The sequence below is a fragment of the Eulemur rufifrons genome, chromosome 19 (genome assembly GCF_041146395.1).
Source record: "Eulemur rufifrons isolate Redbay chromosome 19, OSU_ERuf_1, whole genome shotgun sequence".
Classification (NCBI taxonomy): Eukaryota; Metazoa; Chordata; class Mammalia; order Primates; family Lemuridae; genus Eulemur; species Eulemur rufifrons.
Window position 1 is genome coordinate 37133558 of NC_091001.1, and position 7515 is coordinate 37141072.

A 7515-nucleotide genomic window follows, 5' to 3' on the forward strand; every position below is an offset into this window, starting at 1 on the left:
TCAAACTAGAAATCAATTATAGAAAAATCTCTGAACCCCTGGGAACTAAATAATGCACTTCAAATAATCCACAAATGAAAGAGGAAGTCACGAGAGAAACAAAACCAATCCATTGTGAACTGAAAGAAAACTAAAATACATCAAAATTTGTGGGACACAGATAAAGCAGTACTAAGAGGAAAATTTATAGTATGAAAATAAATTAGAAAAGAGAAAATGTCTCAAGTTAATGCACTAAACACCCACCTTAATAATCTAGGAAAAAAAAGAGAGAGGGCTAAACTCAAAGCAAGCATAAGAATGTAACTAATAAAGACAAGAGCATAAATATATAAAATTGAAAACAAAAAACCCATAAAACTGAAACAAAGTTGGTTCTTTGAAAAGATCAATAGAAGATACAAGATAAGCATGCAGCAGATAACCTTGATGAACTCATGTATTAGTTTTAGAAGTGTTTTTGTATGTTCCATGAGATAGCCTATATATATCATCATGTTATCTGCAAGTAGGAACATTCTTTTTTCTTCCTCTCAGGTAAGATTTAAGGATAGTGGGGAAAAGGGGTGAATATGACTACAACGGGGAAACGGGTTGTGGCAGTGGGATAGCTCTGTATCCTGATTGTGGGCACACAAATATCACATTGGTTCTGTGAAAGAATGGTGTAGAATCACACATATGTGTTGTACCACAGGGAATTTCCTGACTTTGATACTGTGGTATAATTATGTAATATGTAACCATTGGGGGAAACTGGGTGAAATGTACACGGGACATCTCTGTTCTATGTTTGCAACTTCCTGTGAATCTATAATTATTGAAAAATAAAAAATTTTAAAAATATACAAAAAGAAAAAAAATTAAATCTCTCCAAAAGAAAAGTGGAAATTCTACACATAAGCTTACTTTATTTTTTTATCTGCCAGTATCACCACAGATTATAACTGAAAACCAGAATGAATGATAGGTGGATGGAGAGATGGATGGAAGGAAGGAAGGAAGGAAGGAAGGATGGAAAATCATTCAGTTCCTAATTTGCTAGGGTTTTTTTTTTTTATTGCAGGTTCTGAACATCCATCTTTCATTTAACGACTATTCTACTTTGATTTCACAGCAGCTACAGCTACCAAAAGAATCTGTGGAGACCTGCTCAAAGATAGGAAGAGGATTGTATTAGCCTTTGTCTATATGCTCTAAGGGAAACTGCAGAAATGAGATTCACTGAAAGTGTATAAAACACATTTGGAACCAGTAAAAGTACAAAATAAGGAATCTGCAAACCAGTCTATCTGATCACCGGTTTATGTACATGAGCCTTTACTAAAGAGATTGAGACTCTGGTGGCATCTAAAACACACTCACATTAAAAAGTCTTTTCAAAATGTGGCTGTAAAGTAAGGCTTCCTCTTTTATTATTTCTTCACAGCTACTCTGAAGCCCAGAATGAGATGATTGTGTTTGCCACCTACACCAGCTTGACCACTCGTGAGAACAGCAGCCTTAGCTCAAATTTCTCATCTTAGGAGAGGCATTAAACTTTCCCTTCAATGGCGCATGTCCTCTTAAATCATGCCACCCTGGCTTTTGATACATAACCTCTATTGGTGTGCCGTCCCTTAGTCCACACATATGTGCATCCAGCTAACAAGGCGGTGGATCCTCTCTGTCCCCAGTGTCACCTCCCTACTACTTCAAGGAAAGAGGCAAGTTCAGGGTGATGCTTTGCAAGCTTATCATAGCCTTCAAGTTTTTTTCTCCAATGGGACTCAGACTTTATTTCCAATTGATGATTTTTTGAAAAATGTAATGGGTTCTCGTCTCTGATCAAATAAAATTAGCACTCAGGGCCAGAGTCATATATATCTAACAGACGGCATGCAAATGAGAAGCAAAGGAAGACAAAGCAATTAGTATTGCTAACCGCTGTCATAATGATCATTATTGACAAGACGGAACCACCACGTGATGCCTGTAACTTCCATGAAAGTTAACCCTACCCAGACTAACCAGTGCAAACTTTAAATAATTATTGTTGTTTATCAAGGACATGTCATACTCGGGAATATATCTGTGCCACGGAAAGAGATATGGCATCTTTAAATTACGGGTAACGTAGATAAAGGGCTGGAGCTCTGCCAAGGTAAAAGTTGTAAAACTGGATTGATTTTTGCTACAGCTTGCTAAGGGCTCCCCAGAGCCAGGATGCAATGTTCAAATATAATAATTGATAGCCTGAAAAAATATTTCTGATAAGTGTGCAGAGGTAACGCAGAGCCCTGCCTGAGATGAAGTGAGCCTTTGTGCTTCAGCAAACCCTACGACCAAAGTGACCCAGATCCGCTGCGCTGCCTTTCCCTCTCTGATTAGAGCCGCCCGGCTTCCTGCTCCCCTCCTTCCCTCCCTCCCCTCCTCCCCTCCCTCCCCTCCTCCACCCCCTTGCCACTTCCACCTCCTCCCGCCTCCACCCAAGCTTCCTCCAGCTGTAGAGAAAATGGTCTTGGCCTTCAAATAGGGGCATTTGTTAAATGCTGTTGTGGAGAAGTAATTATCCAACCATCAGACGTGTATATGTGGGGGGGAAATCGCATTCGTTAATATCACCTTGGTAATCCCAGGGGGCAGAGGGTTCGCTTTAATCTGACCCCTTTTCAGTCTTGCCTGGGTGAGCTGACCACCCCAAGCTGTGAGTGTGTATGTCTAAATTGCCCGGGATTCAATTGAACACATTAAAATTTAAAAAGGATTTAACTGAAATTTTTCAATAGCTTCTGAGAGGGGGGATAATTTATTAGCTCGGAGTAAATTAAAATCTCAAGCAGGGGTAAAGACTCCGAAGATTGCTTTAATACATTTTATATGCTTTCAAAAGAAATGTTCTTTTAAATGGTCCAAAAATCAGCTAATTTTGTCCTATTTAGCAAATTACCTCCTAAGGCCACAATGTTGAAAAACTTAACAATTATTTTTTTTAAGCGAAAAATAGAGGGGGAGTGAAAAAATCATACACCTTCCATCGGAAACAACCAAATCCTAAATTGCTGTGTCTTTTATATGCCACAGTTAGGATTTTGTTTTTTCTTTCTTAATTCAAAAGTCAGTGAAACATTTGCGTCACCTTCTGCCAGGCCACACGGGGACCTTTTTTCCACACAGTGATTGCAGGCACGAGGAGGGTGTAAGGTTAATGGAGGGGCATTGGAAGGCTAAGTCCCATGTGCTGTGCTGATAATTTATACCTTTATTTCAGGCCATGTTCACCTGTGGAGCAGTGAGGCCATGAAGGTGAGTCGAACTTGTTGCCCTGCTCAGTCCAGAGGCTGTCCCTATCCTGACAGGAGATTTCTTTCTTTGAATTTATCTGCGTAATAAAAGACTCCTTCCCAGCTCCAACTGACATTCTGAGGCTGAGAGTAGAAGATTCATTTTTTTCCCTCACCTCATTTTTTTCTTTTTTTTTTTTCAGATGATAAACAATATTTTTTTGTTTGCATTTCGGAAGATTTCCTGAATGTGCTGCATATAGCTCCTGGCTTGTGGTCCACTGGGAGCTGTCTCCCCTCCTCTGATTGAAATGACTAGGCAGTGATAGATGTTTTCCTTTTCTGAGGAGTGGCCTTATTTTGGAGTTCAGGGTGGAGCATGCTGGTGACCTTTTGGGGCACTTTAGATGTGGACCAATTTGAAGACATACCTCTGATCATTTTAGAGGCCATTTAGAACCAAACTACATCCTGTGATTTACATATATCTATATATCCATCTGATTAAAGATAAGACAGAAGGTGATGAAGAGAAAAATAAAAGAAAATGAAGAAGAAATAAAAGAAGCGTGAACTAGCCAGCCTGCAAAGCTTGTTCTTTCTAATCAAGAATTAATTCTTTAAGTGCCAAACCCCTATTCTGGGTACCTGTGAAACGCAGCCTTGGGAAGCAGGCAATAAAAACATGCCCCCTACACAGTTGTGACTTCCAGTTTCTACTGCATAGTTTAAAATGTAACTGCTTCTATCCAGGGGCCCATCCAAAAAGGAAAAGCTAACCTAAACCTCAGGATTTTGGACTCATGTAAGGTCTGAAATCATCAACCCCTGGAAACAAATACAAATGATTTTTATTTGTCAAAGGGCATTCGAAAATTTGCACACTTAGAGGAAAGAAGAATAAGTTATAAGGATTTCAAGCTTAACAAAATCTTCTTAATGTTTTGGCAACTCAAGAATGTGAGAGGCCTTGTTTGTGAAGATTATCCAATTCCTCTTAAATGTCAAGGATTTACTTAGAAAGTGATGCTTAACCTCAGCTTTCTTGGTCCTCTTTATTATTTCTGTATTTTCTAGTTCATTAATACCTGTTATCTTTTTATTTTTTCCTTCTATTTCTTTGGATTTATTCTTTTCTCATTTTTTCTAACTCATTAAGTTGAACATTTACCTCATTAATTTTTTATTGTAATTACTGGTTTATTGGGACATTTTATACTATGTTATGATATGTTTTCAATTTTCAGTGACTTTATTGTTTTCTTTTTTTATGCCATTAGTGTGATAGCATTTCTTAATTTTTATCCCATTTCATCCTTCTTGGATTGAAAGTAATTTAAACATTTTATTTTGATTTTTCTAAAAGTTACAAATCAGGTAGATTTACGGTGAAGCTAAGGAAGGATAAACTTCCTGGACTCTTATGTGCATGGTCTTCTTCCAGGCCCTAGCAATGTGGTACGCATGTATTTGTAAAATTTGAAAAGTTTAAAATGGTTTTGTATTTTTTCCTTAAAGAGGAAATAATACAAGTGCCACAAATTATATGAGCTTCAGGTCCCAGAAAACCTGGTTTTGCAAGACCCTTATACATTAACCAGCCTCTTTGAGATGGTGCAATCTAAGTTTATCAAGGTTCCTACTCTCTCCTGGAGGAAGAGAACCTTTAGATCTTGCTGTCCCCTTTCCCTTCTTCCATACTATTCTTCACTAGGATTTTGAATCTCTGTAAACTTTCCAAATTTAGGTATTATTTATTTATTTTTCTTAATAAGCCAGTTCAGATTTATTTGTAATTTACAAATTTTTTAAATCATTAATGCTTCTTGCAATTCACTTTCTATTCTTCTGCATTCATTTTCTTTTAAATGTATTCTTTTAGTATTTCTTGAATAGAAGTCTGTGAATGTTATACTCTCTAAATCCATCTGAAAATATTTTTATTTTACTCTCACTTAAAAATAATAATGTAACTGTCTGTAGGTTGTTAAGTTATTCTATTTTCATCTGGCCTCTATTATAGATGATGAGATGCCTACAATCAAGCACCACTGTGTTGCCTTTGTGGGTAATCTGTCTTTTCTTTCTAATTACTTTTAAGATGTTCTCTTTGTTTTCATGTTTTCTAATTTTATTCTGATGGGTTCAGGTGTAAGTTTAATTTTATTGGCTTGGGAATTAGAGTGCTTCTCTCTCTAATCTGAGGACTCATGGTTTTCCTCAATTTTGGAAAATTACTATTTTTTTTCAAATATTTTCTTAACTTCTTATTTGGTGGAATTCTTATATGAATATGGGGCATTATGTCTGTTGTTTAAGTCTTTTTGGATTTTACCTTTTTACTTATTTGTGCTGCATTTTGAGTGATTTTCTCAAATTTGTTTTCCAGTTTATTAAATCTTTTGTCAGCTATGTCTACTGTGCTCTTTAATCCATCCAACATTTTAAAATATATAAATGGCTACAGTTTTAGTTTGTAGATGATTTTAAAAGTTTGTTGTTAAAAATGCCTGATTTTTTGCACATTTCTGTGTTTTTTGGTTGTGATTTATATCTTGGTGGGTTCTTTTTTTAGGATTGGGGAGTCATATATTCCCCAGGTTCTATAATTATCCTTATAAAACAGTTTTACTTTTTTTCTTTAGATTTCTTGGGATTTCATAGTTACAGGTGAAATTTTCATGTTAGTTTCTCAGTTTGGGGCTCCCATAGCACATGGATAATAATATAAATTTGGTGCTCACACGCACTCATGGTGCAAACTTGGGGTTTTAATTTCTTGCAGCAGATTTTTTTCTCTTATAACTGCCAGTAGATGGAAAGTTGCATTGCTGTTTCCCTGGATTGGTGAATGGTGTTAATTCCTTTTTTTATGGACTGAGCAGCCTTGGCTTTATTATTAATAAAATGGCTCATTCCAGCTCTCTGCCTAGTCAGGTGAGAGGTTTACCTCACCTGTTCCTGTGGGTGTTAAAGTCTCAGCCCCAAACCCTTGGATATATACTGGGAAAGATACTCCTATGAGCAGTTCTAGGGTCTGCTGTAGCTTTGCATAAGCCCTGAGATTCTAGACCTGGAGAATTCCTTCTGTTGTTTTGAATTTGCCTATGCATTAGAACTTTTTCAACATAATTATACATTCATATCAAAAAGGGGGACCTTTCTACATTAGCTGAGTCAGCCACGTTGCTAAAGTCTCACATAGGTACTTAGAGTATTTAGAGCTACTTGACATTTATGTTAAAAGGGTTTCTTAGCTTCCAGAAAGTTGAGAACAATGGCTATATTTAATGAGGAACTATGACATAATTTTTTTTTTCAAAGTTATAGCGGAAACCACCCAGACTGGGTCCTCTCCCTCTTACTCTCCCAAAGGAAGAACGATCAGCAATGGCAAATGGCAGATGTAGCCAAACACCACCAAGAGCTGGCTTCCTGCTCAGGAGAGAAGGCTGCACCTCCTCCCTGTGGTTTCCAGAGCTGTGCACAGTCAGAGAAACTTCTCTAGTAACCAACTATAGCAAAGATCCCTGAAAGTATAGTCTTATGTTACATGATTTTCAACAAGGGAGTGACAGAGGTGCTGGTTTTTATTAATGACACAGGTCTTATGCACTTGTATACATTTATCAAGCATTTTAAATGTGCCATCTGTTGTCCTCAGTACTTTACTACAATATCTAATTTAATCTTGACCAAACCCTCTAATGTGGTGGACACTATCATTAACTCTACGCAAGTAAACCTTTTTTGCTGATGAGAAGACCCAGTGAAAAGGCAGGTAACTTGCCCAGGGTAACTTGATTAGGAAGTCTTAGAGTAGGCTTTAGAACAGTATACCTCCAGAGTCTGTGCTGGAACTATAGACATGATGATGGTGATTCATTAATTAATAATTAGAGCAGTTAACATTTAGCAAATGCATATTATATCCCAGGCAATTTTCTGAACATATTTCATAAATTAACTAATTTACATCATCACAAAAATCCTGTGAGCCAGTTATTGTTTTTGTCCTCGAGCTATAGGTGAAAAAAAAAACAAAACCCAAAAAACTGAGGCACAGGCTACAAGTTGCATAGCTAGTAAATAGTCGATTTGGGTTTTTAATTCAGGCAGTCAGACTCCAAGGCTCATCCTCAGAAATTATCCTCAGTGTTAAGGAAGGATGAAAAATTAGCTGTATGCTTTAGTGGTCCAGTAAGGAAATAACCAGGTGTTAATGAAAATGGGGGAGGGGCAGATATGGGAG

At 37.1% G+C, this 7515-nt stretch overlaps 1 non-coding gene across 1 annotated transcript; it reads right to left on the minus strand.

The window, feature by feature from the left end:
• Positions 1–6598: 6598 nt before the first annotated feature.
• Positions 6599–6809, minus strand: LOC138400328 (small nucleolar RNA U3). Its single transcript, XR_011236236.1, has one exon. It is a non-coding gene; the product is annotated as a small nucleolar RNA U3 (small nucleolar RNA).
• Positions 6810–7515: the final 706 nt, after the last annotated feature.